Source organism: Trichosurus vulpecula, chromosome 3 (genome assembly GCF_011100635.1).
Source record: "Trichosurus vulpecula isolate mTriVul1 chromosome 3, mTriVul1.pri, whole genome shotgun sequence".
Lineage (NCBI taxonomy): Eukaryota > Metazoa > Chordata > Mammalia > Diprotodontia > Phalangeridae > Trichosurus > Trichosurus vulpecula.
In genome coordinates, this window is record NC_050575.1 from 209,295,249 (window position 1) to 209,316,346 (window position 21,098).

General features: G+C 35.7%; 1 protein-coding gene across 2 annotated transcripts in view; it reads right to left on the reverse strand.

The window, feature by feature from the left end:
* ASXL2 (ASXL transcriptional regulator 2) overlaps nt 1-21,098 on the reverse strand; it is a 183,615-nt gene that overhangs the window by 154,189 nt on the left and 8,328 nt on the right. The window lies entirely within an intron of this gene.

Sequence of the window (21,098 nt, forward strand, 5' to 3'; positions counted from 1 at the left end):
AGAATAGTAACTTGAAAATATCCAAAGAAGCAACCAGCAATAGGCTTATTACAACTAAAGAGAAAACTGCTAACAGTGAAGAGTGGAAAAAGCAAGGGGGGTGGGGGGGAGGTGTTGGAGAAGAACAACAAGAAAAACTCAATTAAAACCATGCTAGTGTATGTGATAGAACTAGGAGGTTAAGTTTAAATGTGGCTGTTTCAGTATCATAGCACCGAAAATTTAGATGGAAGAAATCTGAGAATTATATTCTAAAAAATCATTCAAGGATGCTTTCCAGAATTATTAAAAATAAGTTTACCTAGAAAGAATCCACTAGGCCCTAACAAAGAAAATCAAGTTCAAAATTCAACTCTTCTAGACACATTTCTGTCAAACTTGAATATACTACAATGACAAGTAAAGATTCCTACAAACTGCAAAAAGACCAATATCAGCAAATTTTTTTTAGAAATATCAGGAACGGTGGCGGATCAATGAAACAGATTAGGTACACAAGACACAGTAGTCAACGACTATAGCAATCTACTATTTGATAAACCCAGACTCCAGCTTCTGGGTTAGGAATTCACTATTTCACAAAAACTGCTCGGAAAACTGGAAAAGGGTATGGCAGCAACTGGGCATAGACCAGTTTCTTACACCATATACCAAAATGGGTTCATGATTTAGGAATAATGGCTGATACTATAAGCAATTTGGAAGAGCAAGGAATAGTTTACCTGTCAGATTTATGGAGAAGGGAAGAATTCATGACCCAACAAGTAATAGAGAGCATTACGAAATGCAAAATGGATAATTGTGACTGTATTAAATTGAAAAGTTTTTGTACAAGCAAAGCCAATGCAACAAAGATTAGGAGTGAAGTAGAAAATGGGGAAAGAATCTTTACAACCAGCATCTCTGACTGATAAAGGCCTCATCTCTAAAATATACAGGGAACTGAGCCAAATTTATAGGAATACAAGCCATTCCCCAATTGAGAAATGGTCAAAGGATATGAATTCTTCAGAGGAAGAAATTAAAGATATCTATAGTCATATGAAAAAATGCTCTAAATCGCTATTGATTAGAGAAATGAAAATCAAAACAACTCTTAGGTACCACATCTCTCCTGTTAGACTGGCTAACATGACAAAACAGAAAAATGATAAATGCTGGAGAGGATGTGGGAAAATTGGAACATTGTTACATGGTTGGTGGAGTTGTAAACTGATCCAGCCATTCTGGAGAGCACTTTGGAACTATGCCCAAAGGGCCCTTTGACCCAGCAACACCACTTCTAGGGCTGTACCCCAAACAGATCACACAAGTAGGAAATGGATCAGTATGTACAAAAATATTGATAGCAGCTCTTTTTGTGGTGACAAAGAACTGGAAGTCAAGCGGATGCCCATCAGCTGGGGAATGGCTAAACAAATTGTGGTATATGAATGTAATGGAATACTATTGTGGTAAAAGAAATGAGGAGCAGATGGACTTCATTATAACCTGGAAAGACTTACATGAACTGATGCTGAGTGAGAGAAGCAGAACCAGGAGTTCATTATACAGGATTACAGACACATGGTATCTGTAAGGACTAACTTTGATAGACTTGGTTCCTTCCATCAATGCAAGGTTCAAAGACAGCTCCAAAAGACTCACGATGGAAAAAGCTATGCACATCCAGAGAAAGAATTACGGAGTCTGAATACAGATTGAGGCAAATTTTTTGCTCTTTCTTTTCCCTTCTTTTTGGTTTTGTTTCTTCTTTCTCATGATTCATTCCATTGGTTATAATTCTTCTTTACAACTAGACTATTTCAGTAAGTTCAATGTGAAGGTATAGGTAGAACCTACATTGGATTACATGCCATCAAGAGGGAGGAGAGGGAAGGAGGGAAAATTTGGAACCTAAAAACTTGTGGAACTGAGTGTTCTAAACTAAAAATAAAAAAAGAAATTTATAATTAAAAAAGGGGGAAAAAAAAGAAATATCAGGAATGAGAAAAACTGAGATGTATTTTTATATTTTTTATGTCACGTTATAAATTTTCTAGAACACAACTAAGTATGCTGTTTGAAGATAAGAGATGGATAAATAGATATTAATTAATCACAGGGGCTTTAAAGAATTCAAAAGAAAAAAGATACTTTAAAGCAGTCCTTGAAAAGCCAAGACTTCAAGTTGTTTGAATGTCTGACTCTTCATGACCCCATTTTGGGTTTTCTTGCCAAAGATTCTGTAGTCCTTTGCCATTTCCTTCTCCAGCTCACTTTACAGATGAGGAAACTGAGGCAAACAGGGTTAAGTAACTTGCCCAGGGTCACACAGCTAGTTAAGTGTGTGAGGCCAAATTTGAACTCAGGAAGATGATTTCAGGCCCAGTGCTCTATCCGCTGTACCACCTAGCTGCCCAGGATTTCAAGACCCTCAACAAAAAACAAAAATTACAAAAACAGTTCATACCTTTAAACAAACAAACAAGAAACAACAGCAACAACAACAAAAAACCCCACCAGTTGCTAACTAAATTTAGAATACTTGAGAGTAGTGGGATTATCTCAAAGGGGTGGGAGAGAGGATGATATAATTACAAAGCAAAGCAGGATAAGAAGTTTAAAAATGTAAGAGAATTTACAGAAATATCTAACAATTTTTAAAAATGAGAAATCAGAAATCTAAATAACAGGGGGTGGGAAATGCCTTGCTCTTCTCCCCCCACATCATCAACTCTCATGCATTCATTTCTCAGATCTATTTATCCAACCAGATCTATTTATCTAGCTGTAAATTCTCTTCTGATCTCCAGTTTCCCATCTCAGCACCCTATTGAGCATCTCAAACTGGATATGGATATCCTTTATAATCCTTAAACTCAAATGTCTAAAACTGAACTCCTTGTCTTTCCCCCCAAACCCTCCCTTCTTCCTAAATTCCCTATTACTGGCATTACCCTTCTCCAGTCACCCAAGTTCATTTTCACTCCCCATATCAAATCAAGCACCAAGTACTGTCAATTCTCTCTTTACAATATATATGCCCCCGTCTCTCCTATGATACTGCCACTACCCTGGCGCTGGCCCTCATCACCTCACAAATAGACCACTGCAAAAGCCTTTTGGTTGTTCTCCCTGCCTCCTATCTCTCCCCAATCCAGTCCATTCTGCATTCAGCTGTCATACGGATTTTCCTTAGAAACAGGTATGACCATATCACTCTCCAATTCAATCAACTCCAGAGGCTTCCCACCATGGCTAGGATCAAATACAGAATTCTATGTTTGGCTTTTAATTCTTTCATAATCCAGTCACTTCCTACCTTTCTAGTCTTATGGTTTACTCCCTTCCACATGCTCTTAGGTCCAATGACTTTAGCATCTTTGCTGTTCCTCAAACAAGATTCTCCATCTCCCTGATGTAGGCATTTTCACCAACTGTCCCTCATGCCTGGAATTCTTCCTTTCCACCTTCTGGTTTCCTTCAAGTCTCAGCTAAAATCCCACTGGCTACAAGAAAGCTTTCAATCTTGCTTAATTCCTGGGCTTCCCTCTGAGGGTAACTCCAATTTATGCTTTATAGCTTGTTTGTACATAATTGTTTGCATGTCATCTCCTCCATTAGCACAGTGCCTGTGGACAGAGTAAGTGCTAGATAAATGCTTGTCAACTTGACTTGTTGATTAGATATCAACTCAAGTAAAGTCCAGCAGGACATTTCAAGAATGTTCCATGTACTTATAATCCTTTTTGAAAACCAAGACATATGCCCTTCACACTTTTGCATTTCGAAATAACACAGCTCAGTGATCAACAACTGCTACTCTCTTATTTTATCCTCACTTATTTTGTATATCAGCTTCCTATTACCCATTTTTATTCAGTGCTTTCCAATGAAAAGGTCCTTCTAGAAATGGAAACAGAAAAAAAAAAAGGTTGAAGAGTTCTACATTCTCTCTGGTCTGTGGTTATAGACAGCCTCTGCTCAATAGCTACCTTCCCTCAGCCTTCTCCGAGCCTTTTTTCTCCTATTAAAGCTTTTTAAAAATCCTTTGTTTCTTCACCTTTTTTGCAGCTTCAATTTATTCTTGAAGGTTAGCACTTTTTTGAAAGGACACTTTTTGGAAAGGACTATGAAAGTTTTGTATTCATCCTTTATTCCCTGTCCCTGCTATTTTCCATATGAGGCTTTTTAAAACCTAAACTGTTAGTGAGTTTTCTATGCCTCCACAACCTGTTCATTAAACAATTCCCATGTTTCTTCTTTATTGTAATCATTTCTGTGTATTGAATTTTATATTATATACTATATAGCATATAGTATATACTATATTATAAACTAGCTGGAAAAAATATGCTATTTTTATTCATCTTGTATTTTTATAATATATTAATTTCCATGTATATCCTTTTCCTACTCAGTGAGTAAAATGGGGGATGTATGGGGTACAGGAGTATTTCAGGAAAACCAATCAATGCATCAACTAAGTTCAACCTAATCAAATAATACATGCAACATTCCACATCAAATCTCCCACTTCTGCAATGAAACACAGGAAGTGCACCTTTCTCAGCTATTCTCCGAGACTAATAGTAGTTATTTCAATAATAATCTTCAGTTTTGTTTTGCAGGGAGGGCTTCCTTCCACTTACACTGCTATAGTTATTTCTGTTGTTTTCTAGTTTTAGCTAACTGCAGTCTATTCGGTCTCTTAATGCTCCACTGATTTTTTCGCATGTATTTTCTTAGGGTACAGCAATATTCTTTATATTCATGCACCATAATTTGTTTAGGCATTCTCTATCAGTGGGTGTCTTATTCTGTTTCTTCTGAACTGAATCCTACTATACTATTTTATTGCAACTGCACCCTACCTATTTTTTTCTCTGAACTCTCTGAAATCTGCTCTCCCAAAATCAAGGCTGCATCTATGTCAGAATACATCCAACTTTGTTCTCCTTGTCCATCACAAATTCTATAACGAAGTAATCACTAATCCCAAAACTTCTACTCCAGCACAAAGTTCTACCTTGTCGTTAAGTGAGATTCTGAAACAGAACTTTCCCTTTTGGGTTCTTCTGACTTTTGAGGGATGAAATCATCATTAAGACAAGTGAAGAAATCCTCAAATACTCAGCTTTGGGAAAACAGCACTCCAGCAAATATCTAAATGACTAAGGTCCTTCACCAGTAAGTACTATATAATATGTCTTTACTAGGATCACTACCTGTTTCCTGAACATCTGTTTCTTTTTTCTGTCCAGATTATCTATAGTATACTTATATAAAAAAATATTACTTCTTCCTCTATCTCTAGTGATCTTGATAAAAATATTTTCCTTTATGCTTCCCCTCTAGTTCTGGATTTTCTCAGAATATATTTTCTTAATACATTATTGTTACTTTTTCCTCTTTTATCCATGCTTTTTTTCCTTAAAAAAAAAAAAGCCTTCTGCAGTCTATTCCAAGCAGGGCATCTCTTAACTCCTCTCCTATTTTATATGAACTCTTACATGTGGAATATAGAAAATATCAAACAAGTTTTCTATAATACAGAGGTAAATGTGAATTTCAGTCTCCAAATGACAAAGATAACCTAGAAAAGGAAAACTATAAGCCAATATTACTAATGAGTACCAAAGCAAAAATAGCAAAAAAATAACAAGTACAGCGACATAATAAAAATGCAAAGGATGACCAAAGATTTATGCTAGAAATTCAAGAATAATCTAATAATGAGAAAATATGCATTAAAATAAACCACATCAATAACAAAAAAAAAACATTTAAAATTATGCTAGTAGAAACTGTCTGAAAGCAAGCATTATAGACCAGGGCTTCTTAAATTTTTTCTACTCACAACCCTTTCAATACTTCTTAAACTGTGGGTCTAAGACAAATAACAGTGATAGTTCAAGTAAATGGTGTGGAAAAGCCAGACTGTCCAATGTCATGACTACAGTAGTGTGGAATATGTTATAGTCCTAGATAAAATCATAAGGCAAAAAAGAGAAGAAATTAAGGCAGTAAATCTTGGCAATGAGGTTAAGACATCAGTATGTTCATATAATGATTATAAATTTTTAAAAATCTACGAATCTCAACAAAAAAAAAATTTGAAAATTCAGGAAATTGTAGTGTTCGACTAAGAGAAACTAACTAAATCCAGGCCTCCTCCTAAATTCTTAATTGCAAATCGGAAATCCTCTCTTTCTTAGCTGTTCCTACTCTGTGGCTACTGGAACTATCATAGTCTAGGTAGGCACTCAGTACATCATGACCAAATTATTACAAGAGCTTCCTCCTCCAACCTGCTCCTACATCATGCTGACTGCAAACTAATCTTCCCTAAAAGCTATCTTCATCATAGATGTACAAAGTCATTTTAAATATGAACATGATGAAAATGGCATTTAAGCAGCAATAGAGAGCCATTTGTATTCTGAATGATTGCTATACAAAAATTTCAAACAAAATCTTAAGTTTTGAAAGAACCTCAGGGTTCTGTTTATAGAGTTTTAAGTTCCTTTGAAAATTTTTCTCCACTTCTCATTAATAGGGTGATAATATTCACTCTGTGCAGAATGCCTTCCAAAAGGCAAAGTCATTATTATGTTTTTTTTTTATTATATTCCTTTTCTCAGCAAGGTTAAGACACCTGATGGAATAGGAACCGTAAAGAAAACAAATCTAACAAAGAGACTAGGGAATAATGTTGGGGACTAAGTCCTGACTGACTGGGGCCGGAATCTATTTGACTGGAATCTAGTCCCAGAAGAAATGTTATTAAAGATACAGTGATCTGAGTTGTCATTCACATCTTTACACTAAGATTTACTTCTTCTTCTTCTTTTTTTTTTAAATTCAGGGCTTTGTCAAAAGTTAAATGGCAAATCCAAATATTTCCTTTGCAGAATAACTGATGATAATTACCATATTGTGTTCTTCCTTCTTAGCCTAAACCTTAGGAGGTTAAAAAAAAAAAGGCTTTCAAAGCCTACATTCATATCAATATTAAGTTATGTTTTACAGCATTCAGAATACTCTGGCTCACTACTTTTCATGTTTGTTTCACTTCTGACTGGTCAAAGCATTGTCTTTCCTACTTCAGATTTGTCTACCTTGGATAAATAATGGGAGATGGCCTAAGGCTGCAACTGTTAGGGGAACTGACCTAATGAAAGTTAACGCAGCTTGAAATTTTTATGGAGAAAAATCCAAGTCAATCTACATGTTGGAGTGATATATCCTATGATACGTTATTTTAAATGTATCTGGCCAACTAACGTGATCTTGTTTAACATGACATACAATAAGATCCATAAACATCTGAAGTATCTGTCCTAAACATTTGGTCTTTAAAATACAGCCATTAAATACCACTGCTAGGTCTGTATCCCAAAGGGATCGTAAAAAAGAGAAAAGGGTCCACATGTACAAAAATATTTATAGCAGTTCTTGTTGTGGTGGCAAAGAATTGGAAATTGAGGAGATGCCCATCAAATGTGAAACGGCTGAACAAGCTGGGGTATATGAATGTAATGGAACATTATTGTGCTATAAGAAATGATGAGCAGATGGATTTCAGAAAAATCTGGAAAGTTACATGAACTGATGCTAAGTGAAGTGAGCAGAACCAGGAGAACACTGTACATAGTAACAGCAACATTGCATGATGATCAACTATGATAGACTTAGCTCTTCTCAGCAATACAATGATCCAAGATAACTCAAAAAAACTCATGATGAAACATGCTAAACACATCCAGAGAAAGAACTATGGAGTCTGAACGCATATTATTTTCACTTTTTTTGGTTTTTTCTTTCTTTCTCGTGGTTTTTCCCTTTGGCTCTGATGCTTCTTTCACAAAATGACTAATGTGGAAATATGTTTAATATGACTGCACGTGTATAACCTATACTAGACTGCCTGCTGTCTTGGAGAGGGGGGAGGAAAGGGAAGGAGAAAGAAAAATTTGGAACTCAAAATCTTACAAAAATAAATGTTGAAAAGTATCTTTACATGTAATTGGAAAAAAATAAAATAGTATTAAATAAAATAAAACATCTCTATTAATCCTGACGTAGAAGGCAGACAGTTCTAGGAGTTTGCACCTTTAAATTCCCCTCTCTTCCTAACTTTCATTCTCTCCTTATTGACTGGATCCTTTCTTGCTATCTCTAAACCTGTACAGATCTCTCTCTCATCCTTATTAAAACAAACAAACAAAAATTTGATCCCTGCCAGGTCCTCAAGTATCATTCTATATCCTCCTTTTCACAGCCAAAGTCTAAAAAAGGCTGTCTTGCGCTTGTTGCATTGGCTAATTTCCCACTCCTCAAACCCATGCCATTTGCCATTTGACTCCACCATTCAACTCAAACTGCTAGCTCAAAGGTCACCAACAGCTACTGTTCTATCTTCATCCCTGTAGAACTTTCTCCAGTATCTGACACCCCACCTCGATTTTCATAATCTTATGATTATACTTCTTGGTTATACTTCTACCTGTCTGATCCATTCTTCTCTGTCCCTCTGCAGAATTATAGTCCACATACTATAATCTGTGTATCGGTATGGCCTGGGGCTCAGTACAGGACCTTCTTTTCTATCCACATGCTTTTTCAGTGAAGTCATCATCTCCTATGAGTTCAATTATCATCTCTTTGAATTTACCACTGCAGATAAATTCTAAATCAACTGCTTTCTTCGCTCTGCTGAACTCCAAACCTACATCACCAATTTCCTGCTAGACACCTTTACCGGGATGTCCCACAGGGATCACGGACTCAACATTTCCAATGGGTCACTCATTCTCTTTCCTCCAAAACCAGGCTCAGTTTAAGTGCATTTCCTGATTTCCCTAAATGTTAGGGATTCACTCCACCAAAATTACTTTGTGTTTACTTACCTGTGTAAACATGTTTCCCCCAGGGGAAATCTAAGCTTCCTTAAGGGCAGGGACTACTTTTTGTCTATCTCTCCAGCATCTAGAACATAACCTGGCAAATACGATTCACTTAATGAACTTACTGAAGTGAAAACTACAGAGAATCTCTCTTTCATTCAGACTCTCCACTGAACATCCTCCAAAACAGCAGCAAATACTAACAACATATTTTCCCGTTTTATGCTTTGCTTGATATTGATCAGAGGGATCCAAGTGATCTTTTTCGCTACATCTATCAACAATTTCCACATGATTCTAACATACTGTAAGAGGGATACTTTGTTAGGAGGGGCAGCATTTTACTCCACTAAAGTAAAGGCTTTTATAAAATTAATCAACAGAAAATAAACAGAGAGATTTTGTTTTCTCTGAACTTCCACTGTAATTGTGAAGGTGCATTCTGATGTATAACTTTGCAAAGGCCTGCCAGTTCACTTCTCCCATTGAGAATATCCTGGAGAAATCTGTATATCACTCTCATAAATGTTTTGTAACAATGAAAAAGTAGGCATGTAGAAGAAAATAGCATTTGGGGAAAAAAAAGTTGAGCAAGAAGAACATTTCTCAAAGCTAAAACATAATATTTTGTCAATGAAATAGTATTCTCTCAAAAAACTCCAGAGGCCCCCAACTGTGTCTAGGATAAAATACAAAATTCTGTGGTTGGCATTCGAAGCTCTTCATAACCTAGTCCCCTTCTACCTTTCCAGTCTTCTTACACCTTACTCCTGAACCAGTACCCTTTGATCCAGTGACACTGGCATCCTGTCTATTCCACAAACAAAACACTTCATCTCTCAGCTTGCAGAATTTCTTCTTGTGGTGTCATGATGGGAATGCTCTCCTTCCTCATCTCTACCTGCTGCCTTCGTTGGGCTCCCCTTTAATTCCCAACTAAAAAAATCTATCTTCTACAGGAAGTCTTTCTCAGCCTCTCTTAATTCTATTACATTCCTTCTCCTAATTATTTCCTATTTATAGGCAAACTTGTTATCTCCCCCCATTAGACTGTGAGCTCCATAAGAGCAGGGGCTGTCTTTAGCCTCTTTTTTATCCAGCATTTAGCTCCTGGCACACAGTAGGCACTTAATAAATGTTTATTGACTAAAAACACTAAAGTAATTAAATTATAGTAGCCATTACCAAATATGGACATTTTTCATAAATGTTAGTTTATTCAATCCATTGAGTTTTAAAACTATAAATGCACACCATACCTCTGTAAAATTTGTCACATAAAACTAGAAAATCAAGCAACAAGGATTAAGTGCCTACTATGTGCACACTGGGGCGATGAAGAAAAAGAATGAAACCGTTCCTGCTTTAAACCCTACATTCTACTGGGGAAGACAACATGTACATTTCTAAGTATGTAATATGTTACATATGAATGAAAATATATAGAAAACCAGTAAATAAAATATAACTGCAAATTTACTGTATTTCTAAAAATGATTTAAAAAAAAAAGATCCACTATGATCAGTTATCACGACAATTATTTTAAAGTTAACAATAACAATCTATATATCAAGATTTACTAAATACCTACTATGTGTCAGGAACTGTGCTAGGCAAGGGAAATCACCCTCCTCCAAAAAACAACAGTCCTTGCTCACAAAGGGCCTACATGTACTGACAGCTCTTCTCTTTTCTGAGCTCTGGTCTTCCATCACACACTCCCAAGTGGCCACCTCCATCTAGATGTCCTACAAGAATCTTAACAAATTTTTCAGAACTCCCCTCCTCCTAACTTTCTTATTTCTGTTTAGGGTATTACTATGATCCTTGAAGTCACTTAGGTTCAACATAAACTCAGTCATCTCAACTCTTCCCTCCCATTATGAAATCAACTTGTAAGTCTTGTCAATTCTACACTCACAATATCTCTTGTATTGTGATCCCTTTGTCTTCACTCACATGGCCAACATCTCAGTTCAGGCCCTCATTACCTCTCACCTGAACCCTTGAAACAGCTTCCTAACTAATCTCCCTGCTTCTAGTCTCTCCTCCTCTGAAATCATCCTCTGTATGCCAGTGAAACTGATATTCCTAAAGCACAATTATGATCATGCCACCACCCTATCCAAAAGTTCCAGTAAACTCCCTGCTGATGCTAAGATAAAATCCAAACTCCTCTGAATGGTATTTAAAACTCTTCACAATCAGATTCCAACCCACCTTAATCCATTTATTTACTCCCCCACATATATTCTACATTGCAGCCACTACTCAGTTCCCTCCTCCCCAACATTCCATTTCCAATCTCTGTGTCATTGTATAGACTGTGTTCCATGCAGCAAATGAACTTCCTCTCCCCCTCCGACTCAGAATCCATGGCTTTCTCTGAGGCTCAGCTCAGATATCATCTCTTAACAAGAGGCTTTTTCTGATCCCTGCATTGCTAGTGACCATCTCTAAACAGCACTTTGCATTTACTTCTCTGTGTCTACATTTTATCACCCCTTCCAGTGAGACACAAAGTAATTGAGAGAGGAGCTCAACTCAATTCAATTACCACCTTTAACATGAAGCCTATCCAGATCCCTCCCCTAAAGGCTCATATTGCTATGTACAAGTATATTTCTATATACTTGTACATAGCATCTCCAATGAGTGAGCATAAGAAGCTCCTTGAGGGCAAGAAACTATTTCATTTTTGTCTTTGTATCCCCAACATTTAGAACAGGGTCTGCACATAAGAGAAACAAATGCTTTTCTGACTGACCTAAAATCAATGACTTATTTTGGGTCTTTATCCCCAGCAACTGGCACATGGTAGGCCCTCAATAAATATTTGAAGACACAACGGAGTGCTACCATATATAAATTAACACTTGTGAAATATCTATATGTTGTGGCTTTAATTAGCAGTAATATACATTTTGTTATAATATACATTCTGTGGTTCATGATGTGGTTCATACCACACTGTGAACTCTAAAGGACAATTCACTCTAAAGATATCACCAAGAGTTAAAAGTGGGTGGTCGATTAGAATAAAAAGGCTTTTCCCATAAAGGTGGATCAATATTTTACTGGGTACTGTAGTTACATGGTATCTTTTGATGCCTAGAGATGTATGTCTGATGGTTATGCCTGACTCAAGTCTCTCCCCACTCCAAATCTATCCTTCATTCAGTCAGGAAAGTGATTTTCCTAAAACACAAGTCTCATCATGTCACTCTCTACTTAAAATCCAGAGACTCCCTCTCTATTGCCTCCAGAGACAAATACAAAATGCTCTGTTTGACATTCAAAGCCCTTCATAATTTAACTCCTACCTCTCCAGTCTTTTTTTATGTCTTACTTCCAGAATCCATTAACAATGGCCTCCTGGCTGTTCCACAAACAAGACACTCAACCTCTTAACTACAGGAATTCTCTCTGGCTGTCTCTGCTCCAACTACTTATCTCCTTGACTTCCTTTAAATCCCAAATAAAGTCTCACCTTCTACAAGGAAGCCTTCCTCAAACCTTTTAAATTCCATGCCTTCCCTCTTTTAATTATTTCCTATTTATCTCATATACAGCTTGGTTGCATATATTTGTTTGCATGTTGTCTCCCTCATTAGATTGTAAGCTCCCTGAAGGTAGGTACTATTTTTCTTCTTTTAGCAACCTCAATGCTTAGCAGTGCCTGGCACATACATAATAGGTACTTAATGTTTATTAATTGATTAACTTGCCCTTTGTCAATCCTATTTTATCAAAGGAACCCTAAAAAAACCCCACTATCAGTTCTCAAAAATTGAAATAACAAAAAAAGGATGCCCATGGAATGTGGAAAAGATTCTCATGTTGTTAGAAAGGATCTTTCAAAAGAACAAAACAAGGTACAATCTAGTTGGGGGATCATCTTATATTTGAAATGCTCTATAAGACAGCCCTGGAACCTTCTCATTATGTGGTAACCTATAGTTATCTTTTACTTATCAGCCTTCTTTCCACACATTTAGAAGAATAATGAGATGAAAAAAAAATTTAACTTTGCAATATCATGTGTATATGGACTAAATTACTGGTGGGGGGTTTTTAATTTGTTTTTTGAAGATAGAAGAGCTATATATTTACTTGTTAGTATTTCAGAATTAGGTGGCAAAGTAGATAGAGAGCCTGGGTCCTGGGGTCAGAAGGACCTGAGTTCAAACCCAACTGCAGATAATTAATAGCTGTGTGAGCCTGGATAAGTCACTTAATCCTGTTTGCCTCAGTTTCCTCATCTGTAAAATGAGCTGGAAAAGGAAATGGCAAACCACTCTAATGTCTCTGCCAAAAAGCCCCAAACAGAGGGGTAGCTGGGTGGCACAGTGAGTAGAGCACTGGCCCTGGTGTCAGGAGGACCTGAGTTCAAATCTAGCCTCAAGACACTTGACACACTAGCTGTGCGACCTTGGGCAAGTCGCTTAACCCCAACTGCCCTGTCTTTCCCCCTACCCCCCGCAAAAAACCCAACAACACAAACAGGGTAACAAAGAGTTGGACGCGACTGAAACAACTAAACAAAAAAACTTCCTTTCAGGGAGATTAGGTTTCATTTTTGTTTTTGATAAGAGAGAGCAGGAGGGAACAGAGAGAAAAATAGGCTGTTAAACCTGGCCATCCACTTAAATACAGTGGCAGTGGCAGATGGAACCATGTTATTAGGGTATGGAAGATCTTTGAACTCAAAAAAGTAAAGAGGCTCCAGGACCAGAAAGATTCAAAAGGTCCAAAATTCAGGTTCAGTGATCAAAAAAGCTGTAGAAATTAGCAAAAGAGAAAGTCCTAGGACCAACAAAGTGAAGAACCCTAGCATCAGCTTTTGGAATGCCCAGAAAATGAGGTAGTTCAACAAAACCTTAGTTTTCTCATTATGAACCTGTAATGTCAATAAACAGTACACTCTCCTTAAGAATAGACAATGTGGTCAAGAATTAAAAATGGAACTTCTACAAGTCTTAAGTCTTTTCTCATCTCTGAGAAATTATAAAATTACATTACAGATACCACACATCTTCAGCTTTCATAAAAATTCATCTAGAAAAAATTACAGATCTCCAGCAATAACTATTATGTGAAAACAAAAGGCACCAATAAAAATTATTTCAAAAGAAATTTTTTTCAAAGAATTGAAAATACCACTAAGTCTATATACCCCAAAGACATCAAAAAAGAAAAATGACCCATAAGTACAAAAATATTTATAGCAGTAGTTTTTGCGGTGGCAAAGAAGTAAAAACTATGATAGTGTCCATCAATTGGGCAATAGCTGAATGAATTATAGTATACAAATGTAGTGAAATACTATTTATTGTGGCAAAAAAAAAAAAGATAGAAGGGAATGGTTTCAGAGAAAGCTTTGCTGAGATTTGTATGAACTGATGAAGAGTTACGTGAGAACAATTTGTAGATTAAAACAACACTGAAAAGATAAACAAAACTTTGAATGAGTTGAGAGCTCTGATTTCAAGACTCATGAAGTCATGATACCCACCTCCTGACAGAAAGATGATGGATTTAGAATGCATATTGACACATTTTTTTGAACATGGCCAATGAGAGAATTTCTTTGAACTTTACAAATTTATTATAGAATTTTTTTTTTGTAATGGGGGAAGCAAAATGGGGGAAAGAAAATAATTTTTTGCTAATTGAAAATAATTTAAACCTAAAAAGAACAGCACAAAAGATAAAATGGACAATTTTGATTACATAAAATCAAGTTTTTTTTTAATTAATGCTGCTAAAATTAGCAGGGAAAGCAGTTAATCTGGAAAAAATCTTTGCAAATTTTTCTATTAAAGATCTCATTAACAAGCTATACAGGAATTTTTATTCAAATTTATATAAATAAAAATGATTCCCCAAATGATAAATGGTCAAAGGACATGAAGAGACAGCTCTCAAAGGAAAAAATCCAAGCTAATTAACAGCCACATTTTTTTATTGGTCCAATTCGCTATTAGAGAATGCAAATTAAAGCAAACAAAATTGCACCTAATACAAATCAGATTGACAAAGATGACAAAAAGGAAAGACATGTGTTGGAGGGGCTGCAGAAAAACTGACACATCAATGCACTGTTGGTGATGCTGTGAATAGGTATAGTCATCCTGAAAAGCAATTTGGAATTCTGCCCCCAAGGTCACTAAATTTGCATACCCTTGATTCAAGGTGTTCTCTACTAGTTCTATACCAGGAAGACATCAGAGGAACAAGGACCCATATATACAAAAATATTCATAGGAATCTAAAGGAGTATATATTAATTGGAGAATGGCTGAGCAATTTACTATATCTACTGTACTATAAAATGGCAATTCAGAGAAACCTGGAAAGGGCTTATATGAACTTAATATAATTTGCACAATAATAATACTATAAAAATGAATACTTAAAAAATAAACTATGATCACTGCAATCATGAGTTCAGAGGATCAATGCTGAACTATCTGACTCACCACAAAAGGGATAATGAATTCAAGATAAGAGTGAAACCTATTTCTGAATGGGGCCAATGCATATTTATCACTCTCTTTATGTCGCTAGGTGGTAGAGCAGTTATTAAACACTGGACCTGTAAAGAGTACCTGAGTTCAAATCTGGCCTCCAACACTTACTAGTTGTGCGACCCTGGACAAGTCACTTAACCTTTGTCTCTTTGAGTGTAACATGAGAATATTAATAGCACATGCCTCCCAGGGCTGTGGTGCGGACAAGATGAGGTAATATTTGTAAAGTGTTTTGTAAACTTTAAAGTGCTATATAAATGCTAGCTATTGTTATTATGCTTTTGTTTTCCTTGAAAAGGGTGAAGAAAATAAAATTAAAAAAAAAACAACTAACAGCATACTTACATAACTCAAGAAGACAAGTTCAGACTGAGTTTACTTTTCCTTGAATTGAATGTGTGTGCCCTCAGCGAAGGTAGAACAAAGGAAAGCAAGATTTAAAAAGGAAAACTAAGGAAAAAAAGAGTTATCCTCAGTAAGATGGCAAAAAGATTTCTCATGAAATGGAGTAAGCAGTATGCACTACTCAAGCCCACTCACAATACTCATGCATTAAAAAGAAATTTGTAGCTAGATCAAACCGTTATAATGTACACTTTGCAAATATTAAAATTTTATCAATGTGAGCTATTATATTCACTTACCCACAATCATCTATCCAGTGAACACAGTACTACGCAAGTTATAGTGAAGGTTTAGAAAGATACACATGACATGATTCTTATGGTTTGAGAAGTTACAATAGAGTATGAAAATATTACAAACATGGAACATGTATTATATATATATATAGTTAAAAGCACTCTCCAGTAGCAGATATTTGTACAAATACATAAGATGACTGCAGCAATAATATAAAGTGTTTGGTCTTCCTCAAATTAATTTGGTCTAATTTGATCACAAAGATTTTTGAGGCTTGAAATTTAATCAAAGGAACTCAAATATTGGTTCAGAAGATATGAGATGACAGAATATCCCCAAGAAAGGGATAAGGAAATTTTGAAGCAAAACAAAATTTTTTAAAAACATAGGTGGAAACAAGGAAAGGCAAGAGAGGACTGATACAAAAGCATGGCATCATCCCGTAAAAATGGTGTGAGGACCAACAACCTGTACCATGTATTACAATAAGCTTAAAATGTACAGCAGACTCAAACTCAAAAGATCACACCGTAAGAATAGTACAATAGTACCAGTGTAGCTTTCAATAGCTATGACTAGGGAAAGAATTCTTAACCAGGGACAGAGTAGACAAGAACACGAAGGACACACTGAAAGAAAAAGTTAACTTGGGGGGAGGTGGCACGAATTCCTATTCCTTAAAACATACTATCAATCATTATTATCAAAATTCTCTCTTACTGGGCAAAAATTAAGAGAAACAGATCACTGGCAGTGAATGGATAAACCAGGTATCCAATCAAATGTATATAGAAGTATTAGTGTTGGATAAAGTTCTCAAAAACAAAAACTGGGTAAAAGATTTATTGTTTCACAAATGTACTTGGGAAAACTAGTTGTCAATGTGACAAGAAAGGAACTTTGACCCACATTCTACACCACCCTCTGCTGATTGAGGGGCATAAACATTTTCTTTTTAATCCTAGAAAGGTTGGAAGAAAATGAAATGCATTATTTAGCTCAATTGTAGACGGAAGATGAACTTCTTTGGATTCAATAAATGGAAGGAATTACTGTGGATAAGAGATGTGCTGGATGAAAATAAGGTTTTTTTTTTTAAGTGCACAACTAAAAAAACCTAAAAGATAAAGGAAAAACAAATTGGGAAAAATATCGATGGTAAAAATAAATGATAAAAACTTGGTGTCTATAATACATATAGGAGAGGCAATGGGGGTTATAGTGGAAAAAGACATGGAGCTGAAGGCAGGAAGACCTGATTCAAGCCCTCGCTGCCTCTGACAAATCCTGGCTGGGTGCTGACTCAGCAAAGTACATTCACCCTGCCCCCCCTCCCCCACTCCAATGACTCAAACTGTTCTCTGAGAACAAGTTATAACACTGTTACTAGTACTGAAATCCTTTGTTTCCTTAAAAATTTAGCTCAAGTAATACCTTACACATCAGAGGTTCTTAATCTGGGATCCAAGAATTTAGCTGCTGATTTATTCATTTTATAAATTTTGATTATTAATTTTATAAATGGAGAAACAAAGACAGATTAATGATTTGCCAGTGTCACACTGCTAGCGTCTGAGGTCAAAACTGAGCTCAGGTCTTCCTAAGTCCAGGCCCAGCATTCTATTCCCTAGGCCATTTGCTTTTGATAACAATAAAACTGGAATTTCCCTCTATCTGCCTCAGTTTTCTCATCTATAAAATGGGATAAAAACAGCACCTTCTTCCCAGGATTGTTAACAGGATCAAATGAGATAATATTTTTAAAATGCTTTGCAAACTTTAAATAATTATATAAATACTAGCTATTATTATTATTAATCCTATGTATTTTATTTTATGCATTTAAAAACAAACTGAAAATGGGTCCCAAGCTTTCACCAGACTACCAAAGTTTGGTCCATGATACAAAAAATAGTTAAGAGCCCCGGTTCTATAGGAAGCTTTTCCTGATTCTCATTGCTACTAATTTATGAGCACACACTCACAACCCAAATTTAGCTTGTGTTTATTTTGTATATACATATCTCCCCCCCCCCCCACTCCCCTACCCCCGAGACAATGTAAGATCTCCCTGAGGGCAGGAACTGCTTCAATTCTATGTATGTTCAGCACCTAGCATAGTGCCTAGACAGAGCACTTCATAAATGCTTCCCGATTGGTCTACATTAGTAAAATGAACACTCACTCAGGAGCTCTCTATGGTGATGAAATCACAGGTCCAGGCAAAATAAAATAAAATATGTAAGGGGCAATTAAAATTTCACCATGTTAATCTCACTCTACAAACACTAGTCAAAAGATGTAGACAATCTTCAAAAGAGAAAACAAACTGTTAATAATAATTTTTAAAATGTTAATCAAAGAGATGTAAATTAAAAGTTTTTCTTTGAAATACCATGTCACATCCCCCAAAATATGTAAAAATGCAGCAAAACAATGCTCACAGGGTTATGGGAAAACAGATACACTCATTCACTGCTGCTGCAATCACAAACTTGCAGAATCCTTCTGAACAGGAATATGGTAATAAAGAGTAAAGGTTACAGAAGTAATCATTCCATAAGGATTATATGACAAAACTGCTGGTAAAGACAGAAAACAATTTAGAGGAAATTAAGTTTACAGATGCTGCATTTCACATGATATATCACAATAAACTCCCAATGAAGCTAGGAAAAAAAAAGGTTACATCATAAACATACTAGAAAGCAGAAAAAGTAAGTAGCACTTTTTGTCTATACAAACAAGGAAGAAAAGGTTGGTGGTAAGAGGTGACTCTGAGTCTCATTCTCATCTGAAGTGATCAAAGAAGAAATGAATACTTATGTGCAGACACACATTAAGTTGGCTATAAAAATACATTTCACTAATCAGGGACCCATGAAGGAAAGGGAAGACAGGGAAAGGAGAAAAAAAGGACAGATTTTGAAGAGGGATTTAAAAGAAAAAAATAGGATAAGAACTAAGTTTGAGCTCTAGGCGAGGGAAAAATCAGAAGGGTAAGAAAGTAGATTACACCAAACCTAGAGTACTGATGCTGAACTCACTCCTCTCTGACCATTTTCTTCTTTATAAAGAAAAAGAGAAGGAAAAGTAGAGTCACTTCTGTTATACCACAACACATGCATTTCCAAAAAGTACTGAGATATCAAGTAATAAAAACCACAGAGCTCATATGAAAAATGGGGTTAGTGGCAAAACTTCAGTGACATTTAAAAAAATAGGAACCTAATAAAAACAATAGCACAGTTTTATGCATGTTAAATGGTTAAAAAATATGTAAACACTACAATATACAGTGGCAATGTCCTCCACCTTGGGATGCTAGGCCTGTGCCCCAGCAGAATGGAGGACAGAGACTCAGTGAGCAGTAACTTCTGGCCATGGTGGAAGGATGAGTACAGGTGGACCAGCCTTCCTCTGCCTACAACAACTATTGCATCAGAAGATATGGTGCCTTACCTTAAAAAAGACTGAAAGTTTGCTTGTGGAAATGAGTATCAGAAGAATTGCAGCTTATAAATTAGTATGAAGCAGTACAGTTTTCTATGCTCTCTCACTGTTTCTCCCAGAAGAAATTACAGATAAGCAAAATAAAAATTTACATTGTGCTCAAAATATTCTCTAATATATTAAACGCAAGGAAACAAAAAAATGTTTTCAAAACAAGCAATATAGCAGAACTGATCATATAATAGAATAAGATGGAAAGAAATTAAGTATAACTATGAATGTGAATGGGATGAAATCACCTATAAACAGAAGAGGGCATGAGACTGGATTAGAAACTAGAATCCAACAACATGCTGTTTGCAAGAAACATACTTGAACAGAAAAATAGATACAGAGTTCAAAAAAATCCAAAAATAAAAAATGAAGCATTGAACAGAATTTTAGAAAAGTTAGATAACACAGAATCCTGGAGATTAATAATTAGGTATACATATTTCTTAGCTATGCATGGCAACTTCATGAAAACTGACCATGTATTAGAGTAGAAAGGCAGAAATATTAAAGGCATCTTTTACAGACAATAATATGATGAAAATTATAACAGGTCACTTTAAAAAAATGACTAAAATTCATGAGAGACTAAATAACTTAATCCTAAAGAATAGGTGAGTAAAAAACAGAAGGCAAAATGAACAATTTTGACTACATAAAAATTAAAAAGTTTTTACAGAAACAAAACCAATGCAATTAAAATTAAAAGAGAAGCAGGTAAATGGGACAAAATCTTTGCAACAAATTAAGGGTCTCATTTCTAAAATATGTGGAGTTGTTTAAAATTTATAAAAATATGAGCCATTCCCCAATTGATAAATGGTCAAAGGATATAAACAAGTAGCTTCCAGAAAGAGAAATCCAAGCTACGAATAGCCATGTTTTAAAATGCTCTAGATGATTAGAAAAATGCAAAATTAAAGTAACTCTGAAGTTACACCTGACATCCACCAGTATGGCAAAATTGACGAAGAAGGAAAATGACAAATGTTGGAAGGGATATGGGAAAATTAGTACAAATGAACTATTGGTGGAGCTGTGAAGTAGTCCAGCCATTCTAGAACTCTAACACAGTGCTTAGCATATAGTAGGAGTTTAATAAATGTTTAACAAATAGATTCTGGAAAGCAATTTAGAACTATGCCCAAAAAACTATTCAACTGTGCATACCCCTCAAATCCAGTGATACTACTACTATGTCTTACTCCTTAAAAGATCAAAGAAAGAAAAAAAGGATCCATATACACAAAAATATTCCAAAAAATTCTTTTTGCAATAGCATCACCTGGGGAATGACTGATATATGAATGTAATGGAATACCAGCCTGCTATAAGTAATGACAAAAAGAATGGTTTCATAGAAACCTGGGAAGACCTGTATGAACTTAAGCAGAGTGAAGTGAGAAGAATCAGGAAAAGAATTTATAGCACAAAAACAATATTGTAAAGACAAACAACTTTGGAAGCCTTAGGACCTTTGATCAACACAGCAAACTACCACCATTTCAAGACTCCTAATGAAAAAAA